Raw genomic sequence first — 23,550 nt, forward strand, 5'->3', positions numbered from 1 at the left:
AAGAACTGTGGGACGATTATCAATTTGAAAGTGACCCTGCGCGCGTGCGCGGCTTCTAGTTAATGGAGGGCTTCTGATTGGGGTGGATGAGGCACAAGGTAGGCCCTCCACATCAAAAGACGGACCAACAGCATTATTGGCGAGAATGATGAGCCTATCCAATGTGGTATCAAGCTCGTCCTCCAACTCAATAAATGACATAAGGCATTACTAACAATGGTGACGTACCTTATTTAAAAAAAATTAACCCCCATTAGGAAAAAAAATCCGCGAAGAAACAAGTCTAACATGATATTAATGCATTTCAATTTTCATTTATTTCAGAGTGAAATAAATGAAAAATTCCGCAGCCTACCCTTTCAATTTTCATGTCTGTTTAGGAAAACAAGGCATGACGCTTTCATTTCCAAAAAGAATCACGTTGCTCTAATTTTTCATCACATTTCCGTAAAAATGGATGAAAAACCCACGCATCTCAAACCACGTAGCGTTCCTCTGGACGCGGGGATCTTAAATAGGGATGTACTATTAGTACTAGTTGATGGTAGAGACAGCCCTGAACGGGCAGGTACAAATATCTAACTATTCATTAAAATAGACTCATGATTCGTTTCTAGACTGAAGTGAGCAATGCAAATGGCAGAATGGGTGTAGACTAGCTTACCCTGTTCGGTTTAGAAATAAGACCAGTAGCTCCTGCTTCTCCGATGATTCCAGATTAAAAGACCTCGTGTCGCTCTCATGCGCACCTATTTAAACCCTCGCTTGGCCTCTCGCCACCTCTTGCCAAAGGCCAGTGTTCTTACCATTTCCTGTAGAAAGCTTATCCTACACATTTCTGAGCAAGGAGCTGACAAGGTCTGCCAGGGTCAATATTTCTTAATCGAACAGGGCATGGTACGGAACTACTGGCAATATCTATGAATCGTTTATCTGCGGAACATTCTAGAATATAATGAGGATAAATATGCGTTAATTAGAACCATTCCTAAATAGATATACTTTCACCGGACCTTGGATCCAATGAGAAAAATTGCGTTGTTTCTGACTTCATTTCCTTTTAAGCGTTCAATTCAAGGACTTGTTCATGATATATTTGATCGTGTACAAGGCGCTTTACTTCAGTCTCCAATACGAAATCATAAAAACTTCTGGGGACTTCATTTCAAAAAAATGTGTCCGAGATAACGAGTGGCGTTCTCAGGATTTTCGGAAGGGAAAGTAGTTACGTATACTATTTTTGGTGGCCAGTCCTCATTTTTTCCATATTTTCCTGTCTTTGACGTTCAAATGGAGCTATGACCCCACCAACCCTTCCTTGGGCACATCACTGGAGATAAATAAGTAAGCATTTAACCATATTGGGAGACTGAATCATTAGATATGTTGGGAACGGAAGGGTTTTCACTGTGCATGAATTGTTTCGCGATTCAACTGTATTCTAGAAGACTTCCTTTGTTTCGTGCCGATGTGTGAGACTGCGGAAGCTGTGACAGACAATTTTGAACACTTGCAGGTGCTTAGTCCTGAATATGAACAATTTGGTGGGTTTCTGCTTTTATAAGAGCTGCAAACATGGGAGGACAAGACACATTAGTGGTGTTCAGGCTCGAATCAGATAGAAATATTTGAGAACTGTCTGTGTCCAGTACGAAGCCCACAGCTTGAATCTCGCGTTGTCGAGTGGATTGTCCATCTCGTGTATGTGTAACAGCTTCGTAAAAGCACTTCTGGTACACAGATGGTTTGATCCTGATCAGAAGAAATTGATAAACACCCATACTGAGATGGTTCCTGCACACAATGTTATAGAATGGAAACAGAGGAGTCGAGTGGTAAAAAATGTCCCGATTTCACGTTGTGATTAAAATTAGAGCCTTAAACAGTGACGACGATTTAGGTGATAGTTGCTCCCCATTTTCTTGCCTCCACACTTTGTCCTCTTAATGCTAAGCCTTGTCTATCAAGAGAAAGTAAACTTTCCTCGCAACCCCCCCAGTTTTAGAACCAAATTGCCACCACTGGCCTTAAACATACAATACCCCTTAAAAAATGGTGTTCACCCACCTCCCCGAAAGGAATTCCTGGATACGTGCCTAGGTGTAAGCTATTTTTCGTTTCTAAAGGATCCGATTACGTGCAAGATGTGGGTTTCAAAGTGAAGAGATTAGATCCTGTTAACACCAAAACAGCGGCAGTGTGCTCATCGCATTTTCTGGATGCCGATTACGAACGGAACTTAAAAGCAGAACTGCTGTAGACCGCAGCTTAATAGAAACGCTGTACCATCTTTAAATTTGCGTGGTTGTGTGGTGAATTGTAGTAGTGTTCAATAGCCAAATGGCATAATTGATCGGAGTTTACGTGCCAATAAACGTCAGATTCGAAAGCGAGCAGTGGACAAACTTGAAGAGTTGTCTCCTCGCAAAATAATTTGCATGGCACATAATTCAGAGACTTTGAGTACTGGAAATATACCCAATCTCCAACAAGGTAGTGTGTTGGAAACTCTGAAAAAGAAATTAAAATGTGCTGAAGAACAAATAAAGAAGCTGCAAACACTGCAGGATGAAAGTGCTAAAAAAGTAACTTTTGGATTATAAACATGAAGTGGTAATATCTCGGTCCCAGTGATTTATCCAACAACTTCGCCCTAACACCCCACACAATGTTTTAAAAAGGATAACTTTGTGGTCATTTTGGCTCTAAGTATAACTTTTCACCCCCACAAACACGAATTTACACCACTCAAATAGAAAATTCTGAACAAACCTCTCTGCTCCACCTCCGAGCCGGCTTTCCCGCTCGAAATTCTATTGATAGTTAACTTTCAGCGACACAGTTTACTAGATATAGTCTGCTCTATACATATACATTTATTTATACACACACGCTAGAACATTCATTCGATTTTAAAACAAATTTATTTCCGAAAACACGGAAGAAGTGTGAATTCCTATGCCGTTGCTGGTGCTCGTCTTTGACATGTCCCGTGGCTGACGTCATCCGTGGAGGTTTACGAATGGTTCCGAACTTTTCCGAACGCCAGACTGCACCTCCCTGGATCCCCCCCTCCCCCGTGAACTATATATACGCCCATGTGTATAACAATATCCCATACTGAAATGGTACGATATATTTTGAATTTTGTACTGCGAAAAAACCGCCTCATCTCGTTACCCTGAAGCGAACGCATTAATTGGTTGGTTCACAACTTCACCACTAAGGATCCTATCGAGACGAGACATGGCAGCCTTGGTCTCGTTCTCGTTGTGAGTTGTAAATGTCTGTCTCGTGTTTATTTGTAAATGCCTCATTGACAGTTTCGTCTCGGTTTGGGAGGGAGATTCTCGTTTTCGTCTCAAGTCTCGAAAAATATAGAAATAACTACGTATGCAAAGGCTTATCATTATAAAAAAACCTTTCTTAATTTTTTAAAATTTTTTTTTGGACTCCTCGTTTCGATGGTACGAGCCCTCGAAAACGGAATATTATCCTGCTTATATATGCAAACCAAACCGCAGATTCAGAATTACCAGGAATGAACCGGCGTTGTAATTATTATACAAAAAATTCATGATTTATCTGAGGAAGGAGCATGTTCCAGGTTTGACTCTCGACCTGGGCATGATTGTTTCCTTGTGAGTTACATTTCATTGAACTGGAATTTGTTACATGCATGTAACATCCCATGGGAGGATGTTTGCTCGAGACTTTGGGGACAGCTAGGGGGGTGCTTCTATTGCTCGCGAGACGAGACATTTTCCGTCTCGTCTCATAAATGGAGATGGGACAAGTGAATGTTTTCGAAATGAGATGGGACAGAAGAAAAAGTTCGTCTCGTATCGTGGCAGGTTGGGCGATACTTAGATTGTGCTTGTTGGTGGTGGTGGTAGTGTGTGTGTGTGTGTGTGGGGGGGGGTGTCCTCCAGCACCCCGACTTCGAATACTGCTTGTAGTAATTCATCTTCATTGTAGCGATTAGCCAAAAGAGGGAAGAAATGTGATGTTAGAGAAGATACATACTAAATTAACCATGCGTTCTCATCGTTGCGGTTAGTGTTGCCCACGGGACGAGACGGGACAGGTTTTTAAAAATTCGAGACGAGACGAGATTGATCGTGTGTCCCTTTGACAAACGAATATTTTCGAGACGAGACAGCACAAGGTACCTTTATAAGGTATGCCATTCCCGAGGTTCCGAGATTTTCTCCCATGATTCTGTGCGCGCTATGACGTCATTAAGAGGACAGAATGGAACTTACTTCGTTATCGTATACGAAAGCTTGAGATAAATGGGTCGATTATTTACTTATACACACTTTTTCTTGAATGCCGGTAGAATGAGAACAAATCAACCTGTTTCTGCTCTTGCCACGTGCAATAATAATAGAAGAAAATCGCCTGGAATAAAGCGATCATCGCTTCCCAAAAAGTTGCTGCAGCAGGATTGATTCAATTTGTTCCTCCAAATTTCGGACTTACTCAGTGGTGCAACCACAGGAGAGGGCAGGGGCATTGTCCCCCAACCTTCGACGGAAGTCAATTCTGGGGGGGGGGCAAACATTGATGGTCAAAGGCACCTGCAGGGGGCACAGAGGAGAAATTGCCCCCTTCTATTTCAAATTTTATACAAATAAAAATATATTTCGTAAAATTTTCTTGCTCGCTTTGCTTGCAGTACCACCTTTTCTCAGTCTCGTCAAGTTCAGAGACGTAGCTAGGGGGCGTCGGGAGTCGACAATGGGCGCCAAATAATCTAATTTTTAAAAAATGTGAAAGAGAGAATGCCTTGGCGCCATGTGATATTATTTGTTCCTTATTAAATCAATATTGTTTTAAATTGCAAAAATTGGATCAAAAAATTTACTTTCTCGCTTCGCTCGGAATATAATTGTTTTTTGTAATGTGATGTATTTAAATAATATGTCTTGTATATGTGTAATGAAAAAAACTTTGAATACGTACATAATTTAATGTTAGCATCTTGCATATGTATTTTCTTATTTTATGTCGCTCCATGTTGCATATGTGTAAAACATATGAAAGTTATACATGTTACATGTACAAAAAAAATATCTTCGGCATGCATTTATCATTCATTTTCTGCCATTCAAAAATACAGTTTGTGTGCTTGTTTTCAATTATTAGCTAATGTAAAATTTCTGGTGTTGAAAAAATATTTCAAATCGTTTGTTCCAAATAAATGCTTTAGCACAGACATCTACCTACCTTTTGCGTAATTTATGAGGATAATAACGTCTTTGATACTACCACTACTACCACTAGTAATAATAATGTCATTATTAATGTTATTATTATTACTATTATTATTATTGGTACGTTTATCCTGGTACTTTCTCCCTCCAGATAAAAATTCGTGGTTGCGCCTCTGGCCTTATCTTCCACACTCGCTTTCCGTATCATCACGTATGCAACTTTCAAAAACCTTTACACAATCGGAACTCCGTTTCTAAGTATTGCTTCATTGAATATTGAGTGCAAGATAAGATTTATTAGCTTTGAAGTTGAAACATCGTCCGCGACAATAATACTTTGAACATCTCGTAGGTAGCGAACACTAATAAACAATGTCACTGTTACTTTACTTTATGTGCGTTTGTTGAGAAATTGTGCTGAAAACATAATGTACGACTTACAGGACAGGCGTTTCTCCCCTGCACATCCTTTCAATCTTCTCGTCAATCAATGAGAAGAGCTGCCATGTAAATAATGACCATAGAAGCTATTCAATCAGGCCCGTAGCCAGGAATTTTTTGTGTGTGGGGGGGGGGGGGCGAAGTCAATCCTAGAGGGGGCAAATTTTTAATATATTGTGTCACATTGGCACATGTTATGGTAGAGTACACAGAGGCACTTGCCCCCCTCCCACAAAAGCTATAAGTAACAGAAAAGGGATGGTATCTTGAAACTCCAACGAACAAAAAAAAAACTTCGAGCAACATCAAATAGCAATATTTCGATAATGACCTTTCCAGGTTGCCAAAGAATATAAAGTTTAACATATATAGGCTAATAGGGACTGTACCTACTTGATATTGTAATTGATTGATTTGGTGTTTAAAGTCCACTTTATGCACACTAAATAAATAAATAAATAAATAAATAAATAAAATAAATTGGGACTGGACCTACAGTTTAAAGTGGGATCCGAACCATTATGTGCCTTCACCCTACTTGATATTTACAGGTCGATAATGTTAATTGATGACTAACAACAGCTTTGGGCCTCTCTGCAGAACTGATTAAGGGAGCCCTTTATAAATCATGTTTCATAATGATTCCCTCTAGTTTCCAGTACGCAAGATTTTTTATGAACAAAGGAATCTATCGAGAATCCAACAACACCATTGTGTTGTGTTGTACAAGCCAAATCGGATTAATTACATAATAATGGTTAGGATCTGCACTTTGATGAAGTGGAAAAAATTGTAATACTTTTTTTGATCTTGCTAAAACATTAAAGCATGGGTCCCTTAGTCCACCACGGACTCTATTTCCTTCAAAGGGGAGACTCTTGTATCACTACAGACAATGTTTGCCTACTGGTTAAGTTAACCATTTTGCAAAATATTGTGTGAATTGTATTATATTATAGTTGAAATACATGTTTCGACACCTGACAAAAAATAGGAATTCCTTGAGTGAGCAATGACTTCTTGGATTACAGTGTCATCATTAACATTTGATAGTAAGTTTCATAGAAAGAAATTGTTTTAATAGGGCGCAAATAATTTTACGGGGGCTCCCAGGGCCGACTCCCGCCGCCCCATATAGCTATGGCTCTGAATTTGAACTATAAGAATAGGAGAAATTGTGAGCGAAGGGAGCAAGATAATTTTACGAAATGTATTTTTATTTGTATAAAATTTTAAATCGAAGGGCGCAGTGGTAGCGTCATCGCCTTGAAATCTAGAGGTCCCGGGTTCGATACCCGGTGGAGGCACAAAGTGGTTCGGATCCCACTTTAAACTGTGGGTCCAGTCCCAATTAGCCTTACTGTGCATAAAGTAGACTTAAAAAAACAACTCAAACCAAACCTACCTGTATTATTAGTAAAACACATTTTATGTGTGTTTTGGATATGGTATGAGATTTAATTAGGAAAAGCGATGGATAATGTAATATTTATACAAAGTAAATTAATGTATTATGTTCTTACAACAAATGTAACTATTACAGAATAGGAAGCCAGTGACGAAATTAGCCGTAATTTTTTTTTTAATTCCTCGCAGTAGTAAATATTGTTACAAATAAAATCCAAAAAATTAGATCCTCAACTCAGGTGGATAAGAGATCAAATTATAATTCTCAGCTTGCATTTACCTCCGATTATTAGAAGTATCATTCGACCGAAAAGCAATCTCCGACTGTTGGCTGATAAATGCGACGTGCCTAAAATACAGGAAAACGTAACAGCATAATCGTTCCATTATTTTTGTTTTGTATTTGTATTGCTTTTGTTTTATTTCAAGTATAATTTACCCCTTGGCTAATCGCAAAGATGAAAATGAATGGTGCGTAGATGAAATGGATGATCACAAATCCATGTGGATCACAAACAGTACAGAGTACTACACAGATTGTTGGCCCATATGCCAGAACCTAATAAGCCCGCAAGAATGAAGTTCCTAGGATATATTACCTGGAAGAAATATTGCTATTTGAATGTTTCCCGAAAAGACACCCTTTATACAATAGCCATCATCTAATTCATTCTCCGGCTCGGTAGCCGAGGGCGTTAAGTGGTCGACTTTCGATTTCGCCTCCGAAATGCCCGGTTCAAGTCCCAGTATGGGCATAGGTGTTCTCTGCGAGTCAGGCACGTATCCAGGAATTCCTTTCGTGGGGGGTTAAACACCATATTTTAAGGGGTATAGGTGGCCGAGTGGTTAGCGCTGCGACGCCAAGGGTCCCGGGTTCGAATCCCGGTCGGGCTTGGTTGTTTGTGAATGTCCATTCATCAATTTCATCATTTCATCATTCATCCCCATCTTCGCAAATTAGCCAAGAGGCACAAAACGCGAAGTAAAATAAAACTAAATCAATCAATTAAGGGGTATAGATAGAACCTCACAATTGTATGTTTAAGGCCATTGGTGGTAATTAGGTTCAAAACGGGAGTGGGGGGTGCAAGAAAAGTTTACTTTCTCTTCCCTTGGTATACAAGGGTTAGGATAAAGAGGTCATAGTGTGAAGGCAAAAAAATGGGGAGCAACTATCCCATAAAATCGTCGCCACTGTTCAAGGCTGCCAAATTATTCAGAACGTGAAATCGGAACATTTTTTACCACTCAACTCCTCTGTTTCCATGCATTAACATTGTGTGCCGGAACCATCTCAGTATGGGTGTTGGTCCATTTCTTATCATCAGACATCAAAACATCTATGGCGTCTTCGATTGCTTTTACGAAGCTGTTACACAGGCACGGGATGGACAATCCACTCGATAACGCGAGACTCAAACTGTGGGCTGCGAACTGGACGCAGAAATTTCTCGAATATTTCTCTCTGATTCGAGCCTGAACACCACTACTGTGTCTTGTCCTCCCATGTTTACAGTTCTTATAAAAGCCGAAACCCACCAAATTATTCATATTGAGGCCTAAGCACTCGCAAGTGTTCACAATTGTCTGTCACAACTTCCGCAGTCTTCTCATATATTGGCACAAAACAAAGTAAGTCTTCTCGAATACAGTTCGAAACAATTAATTCACAATGAAAACCCTTCCGATCCCAACACATCTAGTGTTTCTTCTCCCAATATGATTAAATGCTTACTCATTTATCTCCAGTGACGTGCCCAAGGGAGGGTTGGTGAGGTCATAACCAAATTTGACCAAGTATTCCTTAAAAAAATGAACGTCAAAGAGAGGAAAAGATGGCAAAATGAGGAATGACCACCAAAAGTAGTATGCATAACCCTCCTCTTCTAAAATTCTGGGAAAATTTGGTCCGGGCACAACTAACTCACCACTCAAAACTTTGATTTTCAGTTGATCTGTGCAGCTTATTTCTTTTTTAATTAACCGCTCCAATACCCGTTACTGCTTAAATATTCACTTTAGAGAGAGACCTTCGATCTCTACGGCCCTCGACCCGAACTAGCACTACACTGAGGCTCCGGAAATTCCGCTGTCGTTAATGTCTTCTGCTTTGGACCCGAACTGGAACTAGTAGTAGACTTCGTTACTTTATGGTATTTAGTCCTTTTCATTTTCGAATCACTAGATCTTATAAAGCCACCAATAGACACTTGATCACTAATCGACTGTATGAACTATCACACTTATCTTTGAATTCTCATTAAGCGATTCTGTTGTACAGATCAACCTGGAAATTGAAGCCGTGTATTTTAACCTCATTATATTCTAAAACGTCCCACAGATAAAACGATTCGTTAATGTTGCCAGTAGTTCGACTCCTTCTCTTATTCAAGAACGTTCCCTCTCGCGCTTTCCAGAGATTAAAAAATTACAATGAATCGTCCTGCGTGTGGCGCTACGTTTGCAGCTTCCAAATGCTGACAAGTCTTTGCATAGTGTTGCGACAACACCGAAAGCGCAAGAAAAGTTTTAATGCAATATTTTAATATAAGTAAATGCAGAACTATTACGTTTAGCAGACATAACTTATCTTATACTCATAACTATACTATGAATGGAATAGTTTTAAATAGAGTTAAACTTATAAAGGATTTGGGACTTTTACTCGACTCAAGGCTTACTTACAGAGAGCACGTACAAACATTAGTATCGGATGCATTTAGAATTTTGGGTTTTATATTTAGAACTACCAGAGAAATTAATAATATTCAAGCTATTGCTTCAATATACAATTCGATATTAAGAAGTAAGTTAGAGTATGTTAGTGTCATCTGGGATCCTTATTTTCAATGCTACCGTGATTTAATTGAAAATGTTCAGAATAAGTTCGTAAGATATTTATATTACAAAAAATTTAAAAGATCTTCATATTTAGAAAGAATATCCTATAATACTATTTTAACTGAATTTGGGTTCTCTTCATTACAATCAAGAAGAGAACTAGCCAAACATATTTTACTTTATAAATTTATAAATAACTTAATTGATGCTCAAGATTGTCTTCAGTTGATAGGATTCACAATTAAACCTAGAACGTTGCGTTCTTATTTGCCATTTTCTTTGGTTAATTCTAAAAATATTGTGCATCAGAATTCAGTAATGGTTCAAATATGTAAAGCTCATAATGTACTAATAAAAAATAATGTTAATATTGATTTTGCTATGTCCTACAAGAAATATTTATCTGTCATTAAACAATTTATTCTTAATTAGTATTTTGTCTAAAAAATTGTAATTCTATATTTTAAGTTATTTTATCAATGCTAAATATAATTTTATAATACAATATAATATAACACAAACTGAAAATAGGCATTAATATCATTTAATTATTTGTGTATATGCAATTGGTTTATGTGTTTGTGTATGTGTTTGTATATGTTAATATTTGTGTTTATGTATATGTTAATATTATGTTTATGTATATGGATATTATGTACCATAGTTTATTTACTTGTAAACCCCCGTTGTAAGTGGAGCAATAGCTCTGTTATGGGGAGTATGTATAAATAAATAAATAAAATAAATAAATATTATCAACAGGGTTATAGAACATTCTCCGTGTTGCCTTGGTAAGTATTTCTCTCCTTATATACTATCGGCACACTATTCAAGAAAACAAAAAACTAATTTTGCCGGACCCTGTGGTTGAGTGGTTAGTACATCGCGCTGCGACGCCAAGGGTCCCGGGTTCGAATCCCGCTCGACCATGGTTGTGTGTGAATGTCCATTTATCATTTTCATAATTTCATCACTCATTCCCATCTTCGTAAATTAGCTAAGAGGAACAAAACGCGAAGTAAAATGAAATAAATCAAATAAAAAAAAATAATTGTATGTACCCATACAGCACAACATGGTTTCAGATATGTTACGGATACGTAACTCTTGAAACATTGTAACATTGCAGCAACATTGCGAAACATTACTGTGATGTTTCAGGTATGTTTCAGCAATGTAAAAATGTCCGCGAATCTAACATAACATTCGTAATGTTACAGAAACATGTCAGTGCAACATTACAGAAACGTGTCAATGTAACATTGCAGAAACATGTCAGTGTAACATTACAGATACATTTCCGTACAGTTTTGTGATATTTCAGTTACATTACAGTGATATTATTTCACATTATTGTTATATTGAATGGAATCAGTACTGTATTCATAAATGGCATATTTGAGGGGGGTTTGGGGTTAAACCCCCTTCAAATATTATTACAATATTTACTTGTAAATAATTTCCTGAAAATAGAATTCACAGTATTTCTTTTAAAATCAAGTATTGTGATGCTGTGAAAGTGCCAGAGGTCTTGGGTTTGAAACCTCATTAGGCATGATGCTTAATATTTATTTTATCTCCCATCAATTGACCACATATCTCAATTAATCTAGTCAGGAGAAAAAGTGCATAAAATTGCCGATTATGCATTCGTTCATGTCAGACAAAGCTAGAGTTAAAAAAAACAAAAAACTTTAGACACCTCAAAAGAAAATATGAAACATTAAACTGGTAATCATCATTAATACCTTCAATTGTTTACAAAGGAATAGAGTTTTACATGCAATAACAAAGCTCTTTGTGGTTTGCTGTGCCACGTCACAAGGAAGGTTGGATTGAGGGTGATGTTATCAGCATCATGCTCCAGTCACTTTTCGCCCACTTTACTAATTGATGATAGACTGGAAGCATGTAAACATTTTACTAAATACTAAAATTTACTTTGTGCATTGTGTCACTTTATGATGAAAAATCTGGTACAATAAGGTATATTCTATATATTAATTACAAAAGAATGAACAGATAATTTGAGCATATCATCACAAATAAAAATTCAAAATTAATGTAACAGTTAAACTGCAAACTTGCATGTCTGTAATTTACCATCACCTTGTACATAGCTATTGTGAATTATTTACACCATTTAGATTCTAATAATATTGGTTCTGACCATTATGCATTATTCTGGAAACATCTGAGATACCTTATTGGATACTTTCTGGAGATCATGCAGAGTGACCTACAAGTTACCTGAATTGGCAGTCTATACATTTGATAAGAATATCCTACATACTTACATAATTGGAGAAATTGACCACAAAGTTGGCAACCGTTAAGTATGCCGTGCCACCTTAAGGTCTGCGGAGCCATGGATTATTATTATTAAAAGAATCAGTAAAAAATAAAAACTTGGAAAACTATCAGTTCACAAGAAAAAAGAGCAAAATGGACACAAGCTAAACTTGGGCAATTTTTGGGAACTAACAATATAAATAAGAATTGAACAATAACAGCAAATCAAAGTTTAAAAATTGATGAAATGTGTTTTGACATTCTCTATAATCTTGAAAATGTGCAGTATCAGAGGTTGTGCTTGCCAGTCAGAATTACCAATGCTATTACTGTTTCTTGTGAGAAATTTCCATTGTCTTGTTGCTTCAAAGATGTTCTACGATTTCCTACATTACCATTTCTTCATGAAAACAATTTTACATAGATTTCCTAACTTATACCAAAACATTTCAAAATGAGAACGTGCAAGACATGATTTTTGAATGATTTATATTATATCTTCCATTGATTTTCAAAATGGTTGTGCTAGGCTAGGTTCGTCAGTTTCAGAATACACTGTGAGAAATATAAATAAGAACCTTGCAGTGAAGGGATCCCAAGTTCAATACCATGTGAAGGCACATTGCACAGTGGTTGGAATCCCACTTTAAATTGCACGTCTACTCCCGATTAGCCTATCTGCACATTAAGTGGACTTCAAACAACAATTCACACATGAAACAAATATAAAAGGATAAGTATTATCAAAGGAATATATATTTTTTCACAAAAGTGTCTTTATTTTTTTGTCTAAATACATTTTTTTGTTCAGTTGAAATTTCTGCAGACCACAAGTTCTCACTCAGACAGCCTCAGTGGAACAACATTCAGTTTTACCTGTAAAGAGAATAATGTCATGTAACATCAATTCTGAATTAGCATTCTGTGGGCAGAAATATCATTTAAAGAAACAAAATTTTGCATAAGGTCATTCCACATCAGTTCAACCAGACCACCGTACCCATAATCTCAAATTTTCATGAAACTCGGCACATTTAATAATACTTTCATGGTGGTGAGAAACCATAGTTTTTCTCTCTCTCTAAGTTGTTCAGTAATTCCTCTTTCTTCCATTCCCAAAGCCTCCAAGTGTGAGCTGCACTGTCCTGGAAGAAAAATTCTAGCTCCCTTACAAATTATTCAAACTTCTTTGAAATTTCACAACATTACCAAAATAATAGAAAGAAAATATGACAACGTATCACATTCACATTTTAGTACACCAATAAATTAGTAAAATATTACCAGATTTTAGGCCAAAAACAATGTTTACTACAATTTCGATTTTTCTTAGGTTTGATATATCATCTAACTAGCCCAGAAATAAACTAAAAGGTGATTAATTCCTCCTCTGCTTTTTTTTAATGACTACCGGATTTTATACTTTTCACATTAACTCTTAAGAATCTAGATATCATTGAAGCACATTTTTTGGAGTATAAAATTTTAAATAGCGTTTTCATGGATGCCAGGAACGCAGGGCATGGAAGGAAAAGCCAAACTGGTGCCTTACTACTGGACCACCAGATCCACTTGGCAATTGGACAATATCTTCACTACTTGAGAAGCGGTTGGAAAACTATGAAGTGCTTTTTGTTGAAAATGGCTGGCTAGTGCATGCTAGTACCTTGGTATATCAGTAGCTATAACGTGCTCAAACACTACACAAAGTCTCATTCTAAACCGAGGGATCAAATCTACAAATTGTACTACAAGTTACATTCCTCGTTAATTTTATTCCATGTATTAAAAAGTTATAGTAGTATTCAACTACTTTTTAAGATGTGTCTTTGTCATAGTAAATGTAAATAAACTAATATTAGTAATTATAAAGGTAAGAACAAAACATTCATGTTTGACCATAGGATGTTTTCAGATAGGGCCAAGCACTGATTTTTATTTCAAAAGGGAGGGGGGAGGCATATTTTCTCCATAATAGTGTCACTCCCTGAAAGAAACACCGTCAATTCAAAGTTATCATATTTCTGCAATATCCTTTTAATAATTCACTCAAATGACTGTGACTGAAATAAAATTATATGGGTGAAGTATGAAATTTTAAGGTGACACCTTCCTGGCATCCATGAAAACCTTATTTAAAATTGTATACTCCAAAAATTGATTCTGTGATATCTAGATTCTTAGAGATAATTTGAAAACTATAAAATGTCATATACATTTTTTTAAAAATCAGAGAAGGAATGAAAACACCATCAATTTTATTTCTGTGTAAGTTAGATTATATATATGAAACTTTACTTTAAAAATATTTCAGTTGGTGTTGTAACTTTCCCTTTAAAAAAATCGAAATTCTAGTAAACCTTGTTTTTGGGCCAAAACCAGGTAATATTTTACTAATATGCTGGAATATGAATGTCACATTTTTCTCTGAAATCTATATTGTTCGGTTAACGTTGTGAAATCTCAAAACACATTATATAATTTGAAGAGCGACAGAATTTTTTTCTTCTAGGACACTGCAGCTCACACTGGAAAGTTTGGGAATGGAATAAAAGAAAAGGAATAACTAAAAGTTGAAAGGGTCATAATTCAAGGTAAATACCAAAAAAATCATGTGGTTTCTCACCACAATGAAAGATGAAATGTGCTGAGTTTCATTAAAATTGAGGATCATAAGTTCTCAAACCCCTTTTGTTGGTAGAAACCCTCCAATGGTGGTTGTGTGACCATTTTAGACAAAAAAAAACTTATTAGTACATGTTTCTAGATATCAGAAACAATGTTCAAAAATATTTATTGTCTTTAGTTCTCCTGGAACATCCTTTTTCCAACATTACAAAGGTGTTCTTTTTCTCATGTAGCAAATTACGGAAACCTTAATATCTCAAAAATCAGTAAAGCTAGAGACCTGAAACAAAATTCATTCTGTAGTTAATGAATCATACTTTCTATGATATTCAAGTATGTTTTGCTCAAAATTGCATCCTAAGAACAAAAATTAAGGTGGTAATTTGGGTAACAAGACAGTGGCCATGGTGGTTCAGTTGGTAACGCGTCTGACTACCATGCTAAAGGTCCCGGGTTCGATCCCCGGCCGGTTCAAATCCGGCAACTTTTCTAACGGTGGAAGCGGCCCCGGCACCCACCCAGCGTCGAATAACATGGGTAACGGGGGGAAACCCCGGGGGGTGATGCTGATCACATCACCCCCACTCACGACCGGGTCAAGAAACATGGCTGTTTATGGAATTTTGACAGTTTCGGTTTTAAATCTCTCAGATGGGTCCTTTTGAAAAATTCTGAAATTTGGCATGGAGGAAGCCCTGCATGAACCTAACTCACAGTAAAAATCTCAACTTTTAGACTCAACTTGTTTGGTAAATATGACATAACATATGCGATCTAATTTGTGACATTGGTGTGTAATGTTAAGCTACATGTATACCTAGAATAATGAATGAAGCATTTCCTTTTTCTTTTTTAAAGTTGGGCTTAAAAAATCAGAAAATATAGTAACATAGGATTTTAATAGTTGACTTACCAGAAATTAAAATTACAAGGTATGACAATTGAAGATCTGTGAAATCCGTCAACTTCTACATGAGCAAAAAAAAGTCACGGGCAATTGTTGGAAAAATGGCTGGCCCAGGAGAACTAAATACAACCTTTTTTTGGGATATTGTTTTTAATATCTACAAACATGTACCAACATTTGTACTAAAAATGATTTTTTTTTCTTTCTAAAATGGTCATGCAACCAATTACTTGGTTGCTTTGACATGGAATGACCCACAATTGACATGAAACTATCCTTGAGTAAAATAAAAGCAAGCCATATATTTGAACTTCTGCAACCCATATCTGTTCTACAGGGCTACAAAATATTTTTACATTTCAGTCTTAATAAATACATCGTGTGTTTGTTTGTTGCAGCCAACTGATAAGAGGACGTGATAGAAATATGAGCAAAAGCATACCTATGCCTCGCTAGGGCTTCTAACCAAAGGCCACTTTTTATTAACCAAAAAGACCTTTGTTCATCACAGTTTAAGACAGAATATCGCACAAATTTCCATGGAGTGGTGCAATGATAGGGGTTCCAGGTTAGAATCCCAGCCTGGCCGTGGCTGAACTGCATCCATGAATAAACAATTTCTAATAATAATAATAATCTTTACAATTAGCAAAAATGTGGCAGAAAAGTAAAGTAATATAAACCAAATCAATTAATCATCACTGGCGGTCGGTAGATAGGCCTTGGTCCTCACGGGCTGTTGTGTCACGGGTTATTACTATTTGGAAAAGAAGTTTGCATTTCATTTCATTTTACGAAAAGAAAGAAAATAAGGTATGACTGAAGACGACCGGACCCCTCTCAGATTTTCTTCATATTTGGCATACTTACTAATTGAGGCCTGCTAATGATGAATCTGAAGTTAAAATTTGTCGGAAACGTCTAGAAATTGCAAAATAATTGTGAATTATTGACACTAGCATATTGTTAGCATATGCAGATGATGTAGACTTACTGGGGGATGATGTGAATACAATTAAGAATAATGCTAAAATATTTTTCAAAACTGCTAAAGAGATAGGTTTGGAAGTTAACAAAGAGAAAACTAAATATATGCTTACAGGCCGAAACCAAGTGTTAGGTAATAATCAAAATCTAATTATTGATAACAACTCGTTTGAACCAGTTTCCAAATTCAAATACTTAGGAGTAATATTAACAAATGAAAATTATATTAAAGAGGAAATAAAAAGTAGGCTTAATTCAGGAAATGCATGTTACTTCTCTCTTCATAAACTTCTGTCTTCTCGTTTAATATCTAAGAAACTAAAAGTTAAAATATAGAAAACAGTAATTTTGCCTGTAGTATTATATGGATGTGAAACTTGGTCCCTTACATTGAAAGAGGAACATAAATTGAGAGTATTTGAGAATAAGATCCTTAGGAAAATCTTTGGACCTAAAAGGGATGAGGAGACAGGTGAGTGGAGAAGGTTACATAATTTAGAACTACATAATTTGTATTCATGTCCAGATATTATTAGAATAATTAAATCAAGAAGACTTAGGTGGGCAGGCCATGTGGCACGAATGGGAGAGGAAAGAGGAGTATACAGGATTCTTGTTGGGAAACCTGATGGTAAGAGACCTGTAGGAAGGCCAAGACGAAGATGGAGGGACAACGTTGAGATGGACCTAAGGGAAATCGGTAGGGATGGAAAAGAGTATATAGATCTTGCTCAAGATAGGGAAAGATGGAAGGCCTGTGTTGCTGCAGCCATGAACCTTCGGGTTTAAGAAGGCTAGAGAGTTAGTTAGTTAGTTTTATTGACACTAGCCCCACAAACCATTGACGTGTGGTTAGGTTAGGCAAACATAGTTAAAATTTCATGTCGTGGTAGTATCAGGATCTAGAAATTGCAAAATAATTGTGATCCATTGACGTGTGGTTAGGTTAGTTTCGGTTAGGCAAACATAGTTAAAATTTGGTGTCGTGGTAGTATCAGCAATATATATATTTTGCTTGTGAAACAAAAAATTTCGCGAAAATAGACTGTTACCAGCCCGAAAACTAACGCCTTATTTTTGCTTATTTTGCAATTTCTAGACGTTTCGTGATTTGGGAGGCCTCAATTAGAGAGTATGCCAAATATGAAGAAAATCTGAGAAGGGTCCGGTCATCTTCAATCATTCCGAAAATAACTACTGTGTTTACACTTGGCAAATATGGGGGGGGGGGGAGTTTTGCTAAGATTTCTTGCTATCTTTGACTTTACATGAATATAGTGGCTAGTGGCAGTTATAAAAAAGGTGCTGATGCCATCACTGTACATTATGGAGTATATAATGGGAGATTACACTTTGAAACAAGCACAATAATGAATCCAGCACATGTGTAATTCCTACATGTTAATTTGGATCATCAACATAATGTTTTTTATGACTCCTTGAGCCAAAAAAAAATACAAATTAGCCCATCACAGAACGTTATTACTTACTTGTTTTCTCTGTCTAGCCAAGTTTGTCCTGCACAAGCCACAACATCAGACACCTCTTGCTCTTTAGTATTTGGCTGGTGTTGGCAAACAGTGCCTAGAAGAAAAAAAATCATAAATTGTATAAGGAATAATTCATTTGTATGCAAACTGAAATGCAAAATTTTCCATAATTTGAACCCGTTGACTAAGCAAGTAGAAAATATTGCATTTCACATAAACTACTTATAAAATTACAGAACAGTAAAATAAAATATTCTAGAAGTCTGACAATACTTCCAGTGCCTGCATAAGATACCACACTGCTACGCCAACACAAAATATAAAATGAGTGAAACATGCTGCTTATCCATTGCTGATTAACATGTATCTCTCATAACTAATAAAGAAGTAATAAAAAAGGTTCTAGCTGAATCACCTGGCAAAGCTAGTCACTCTATTATAATATACACTGTGTCCAGTCATGGCATGTGTCACTTTCAGAGGATTGCAGTCATTTAAACCAGTACCACATCTACTTTGTTTACAATTGCACTTCAATGTACATGGGCTATTTATTATTGAATGGTTTAGCCACCAAATGAGAGCTGAACTAGTAAGAATTGAGTTTCAGAAGTAATTTAAAATTTGGCTGTAACTACTTTCACCAAGTGGTGAGAATACTCATGGAACTCTTTCACCAGGTTGTGAGAATAGCAGGAAGTACTGAAGACCAGAAATCACATTATAAGGTGTTGGAAGGGTAATGGTTCCGAATGTTTAATGATTTTTTTCAGTTTCATAGGAAGATTAAGTATTGCAAAATTGTAGAATTTATTGTTACAATAAATTTGAACCCTGGTGAAAGTAATTACCACTGTTTGGAATTCCAAAGTGCAACTCATTAGCAAATAAATAAAAACACGAAAAAAGCACCTTACGCAAGCATTTGTCGACAAGGCATTTTTCATTTGGAACACTTAGAGCTATAAATGGCCCACCCAACCTAACCACAAAAGCATTTAGAGGGGTTTTTTGAAAACTAAAGAGCCCTAAACCTTACTTGCCTAACTTTATTAAGAAACCCCTTTGCATCATGCACACATGGCAGTAGTAGTCCGTAATCAAGATGGTAGTAAACAAATGGCTGATTGCAATTGAGAAGTACATGTAAGTGAAACATTAATCTCAAAGCAAAAACACAGAAAGTGATTGCTATAACTCTGAAGTACATGTGTAAACAGACATTGAACCATGAAAAAAATGCCTGTGTACCATAATGAAATTGTAATTAAACAATTGGAACTAGGACCAAACCATTTATGAATGTAATATTATCTTCATCACGTGATACACTAGTCCATACATGATACATTTTTCCAACTGCATGGTGTGGAGGTAAAAAAGTAATGATTGCCTGCATGTAAACACACACACCAATGTAATCTTTATACCCACCAATAACTAAAGAATGTGTGTGGCAGTGTAACAGGCCAGGTCAGAGATTATTCGCATGCACAGATTAAAACCTGGTAAAACAACTCTAAGCTTGCTTCACTAGTCACTCTGTCAAAATTTTACTTTGGTGGATGCTATATATTCCATATTTAGATCAAATTCTGATTACATAAGTTTGCAATAATGTGACAATTATATTTTGAAGCAATGTAATCACAGAGTTGGGAAAAGTATTTCTTGTTAGCATTGCTGATTTAAGGTAAATTATCGCAATCACAAACACAAAAATTAGTTAGCAAATAAATTTAAAAAAAATATTGTTTCTGTTACTTGTTCTTTCACCCACTTCAAGCTGTGGTAATTGTAATGCAGCAACATTTCATTGCGTCCTGTAAAATTAGAATCTGAATTATAGGAGCACCATGTAAATCATGCTGTGATCTTCAGTAGTAGCCTGTTCGCTAAAACTCGAGCTACAATCCACACAGCTAAAAAAAAATGCACGTGACAATGCTGCAGCCTTCGATTTACGTATCGAAATCGCAGAATGAATTTGTAGAAACGTATTTCTTATTAGATAAAAACTACTAACGTAACAACTTATGTAGTTCAAAGTATTCTACGCTTCTTCACTATGCACAGGGAGGTGAGAAACTTTTTTTAAGAGGGCAAGTTTTGTACAAAATTAGGAAGGTGGTAATTATAATGTAACCGAAAAATGATACATTTTCAGCAACAAGTACTTTCCGTCTCTTCCATTCAATCTATTTTCGGTATACTATAAATGTGCACTGCTTATAGGTAAGCACTTTATTCCCTGTTATTTTAGTTTCATGAGGTGCGAGAAGTTCCATGCTTCTTCACATCATGTATTTTCAATTAAACAAACAAGACGAAATACTTCTTTAAACACTGGTTTGATAACGCCTGCCTTGTTTCCACTCACGTTCTCACACACGTTACACAACACAGATTAAATATATAGCGTGCATAAGTATAACACAATTAAACACACTTTGGTATTAATAATATTCAACTTACCACTCAATAAACAACATTATTCTTCATAAGATGTGCACGACTCCTGGTCAGCGTTAAACGTAAACACAACATGGCCGCCTCAGAAAATTTCCCGGATGGCCGATGATGACTGAATCCAACGTTGCAATGTCTCCGAGACGTTCCAGAAACTAGACAATGAAACGATAACATTGCAATGTTTCAGAAACAAAACTGGGACTTCATGTGATGCTTTCTGTAATGTCAACGCGAAACCAGAATGTTAGAAACGTATATGAAAGATTGCAATATTTCTGAAATATGTCTGAAACTTGGTGTGCTGTATGGGTAGTGTAAACTGAAAAAATTAAGGGGGGGCTCCAGCCCTCTGATCCCACCTTGGGTGCGCGCTATTAACAATAACAGGGTTATAGAACATTCTGTGTCTTGGCTAGAAAATTATTTATCTCAAATTATCATCACATTATTTAAGAAGCCATGAACCTAATTTTATGTAGCGTAATTTCCTGAATGGGGTGCTGGAGTCCCCTGATTCCCACCTTGCATATGTGCTTGACTCGATAATTATTTCTCTCCTTAAATTATCGTCACGTTATTTTATTTCACACCACAAGAAACCAAAAACCTCATTTTAACTATTGTAAACCGCAAACTTTCGGGGTGGCTCGAGCCGCCTAAGCTCCCCCTTGGATACGTGCCTGCTGCGAGTGTCCCTTCATCAATTTAAACTAATCATCACTCATTCTGTTCGTCGCGATTAGCCAAAAGTGGAAGAAGACGCTAAATAACAAAAACAAATTTATCCTCACCGTGGCGATCAACTGGAGAATCTGAAAAGTAGCGTAAAAATATTAAAGGGAAATTCCAGGACATTCAGTAAAAATTCATATCAGAATATGCCCGAACAAGAACTTTACTTATAATTAGACATTTAAAATAAATGCAATAGGTTAGCTGGAAAGAAAAGCTGGCAGTGGAATATAGCCTACAGGGACAAGATATCACGCATATAGTGTATGAAAAATAAACTATGCATTGTTTCGGAATAAGTGTATTCTTCTATCGCGTATTTGATCTCTTGTTGTCAAATTAAATTAACAGCTTTGGTGTATAATATCAAAAGATGCATGAAAACACATCGTTTCTTGAGCCATCTGCTACATTCTACGCATAGCTTTCTTCTGCTCGTGTCCGCTTGGTGACGTCACAAGCTCTAGCCAATAACGTGCAAAGTCTCGTCTCGTGGGCAACACTAGTTGCGGTTAAACAAAGTGACGGAAAAGCGACGTAAAAGTAGGCTAAATACAAAAATTTGCAATATATATATTAACTGAAGAAAACTGTCATTTACTGCAGGAAATTTAAAAACTTACGGTACCTTTTTATACCGTATCACTTCTTATATTGCAGAAATTTACGTGTAAACCAGAGTGTTCTAAACGTATTATCTTAAAATTTGCGAAGAAAATATTATGACGAAAATAATTGTAATTCCAGAAAAGGCATTCCTATAACATTAAGTTCTTGCCAGTCAGAACGAACCAATCTATGTATTCGCAATGAACAAGGCTGTTCATGTGTTCAGCCATTGACTGTTACAAGTTTTGCTTTGTCACCCTAATGAAAAAACCCTCTACCGAGTGGCTGAATTATAGTAAATACTGTTATGCTGCTAGGATCTGTGCTCCATTTCTTGGAGATGAATTATGCCCTAGCAGCATAACAGTATTTACTATAATTCAGCCACTCGGTAGAGGGTTTTTTCATTAGGGTGACAAAGCAAAACTTGTAACAGTCAATGGCTGAACACATGAACAGCCTTGTAAAAAAGGTAAAGTGTTCCCCTGTGCATAGCACCACGCCATGAAGGCGTATAGGGGGTGTGGGGGTAACGCCCCACACTTTCTTGATCCGGTCGTGAGTGGGGGTGATGTGATCAGCATCACGCCCCTGACCGCCTTTACCCCCCAGGTACCCATGTTATTCGACGCTGGGTGGGCGCCGGGGCCGCTTTCACCGTTAGAAAAGTTCCCGGATTTGAACCGGCCGGGGATCGAACCCGGGACCTATAGCATGGTAGTCAGACGCGTTACCGACTGAGCCACCGCGGCCCTGCTTGGCTCAGTCGGTAACGCGTCTCCCCACTGGAAGTTGCAAGATACTTGTTTTACACAGTAACAAGTGACTTTGCTGTCGCTTCCGTAGCTCATGCTAATTGACGGTACCTCGTGTCTGTGGAGAGGACGTTTTCAAATCCGTGACTTAACTAGCTGTGTGTGCAAGTTGATGGAACGCATGATCAACAAGCGTCTCACCTGGTTTTTGGAGGAAAACTCATTGATAAGTAATTTTCAATGTGGTTTTCGCTCCAACCGTTCCACACTGGACCATCTGGTTCAGCTGGAAACACATATTCAGGATGCATTCCTCAACAAGGAACATTTAGTTGCAGTTTTCTTTGACCTCCAAAAGGCATATGACACAACGTGGCGCTTTGGCATCCTAAAGCAGCTCCATTCTTGGGGCGTGCGTGGCCATATGGCGTACTTTATTGAAAATTTTATATCAGATCGCTTTTTCCGCGTACGTGTTGGGAACTCCTTTTCGGATCTTCACGAACAAGAGAACGGTGTCCCGCAGGGCAGCGTACTTAGTGTGACTCTGTTTGCCATAGCAGTAAACAGTGTTATGGCAAACATTCTTTCCCCTGTACATGGCCTCCTCTATGTCGACGACCTCACGATCTTTTGTCGCTCACGGAATCTCGCGTCAGCTTCTCGTCAACTCCAACTGACGATAAACCGTTTGGTTGAGTGGTCCTCCCAAACAGGTTTCACCTTCTCATCCGAGAAATCCGTGTGTGTTCACTTTTGTCGTCAGCGTA

The 23,550-nt window shown here is 37.1% G+C and overlaps 1 long non-coding RNA gene across 1 annotated transcript; it reads right to left on the minus strand.

The window, feature by feature from the left end:
- Positions 1-12,989: 12,989 nt before the first annotated feature.
- LOC145978619 (uncharacterized) lies at positions 12,990-20,761 on the minus strand. The gene is made up of 3 exons (XR_014440726.1): positions 20,688-20,761; positions 18,213-18,306; positions 12,990-13,076 (listed from the first exon to the last, which is right to left on the minus strand). It is a non-coding gene; the product is annotated as an uncharacterized LOC145978619 (long non-coding RNA).
- Between the last annotated feature and the right edge of the window lie 2,789 nt (positions 20,762-23,550).

The sequence above is a fragment of the Lepisma saccharinum genome, chromosome 25 (genome assembly GCF_977018435.1).
Source record: "Lepisma saccharinum chromosome 25, izLepSacc3.1, whole genome shotgun sequence".
Taxonomy (NCBI): Eukaryota; Metazoa; Arthropoda; class Insecta; order Zygentoma; family Lepismatidae; genus Lepisma; species Lepisma saccharinum.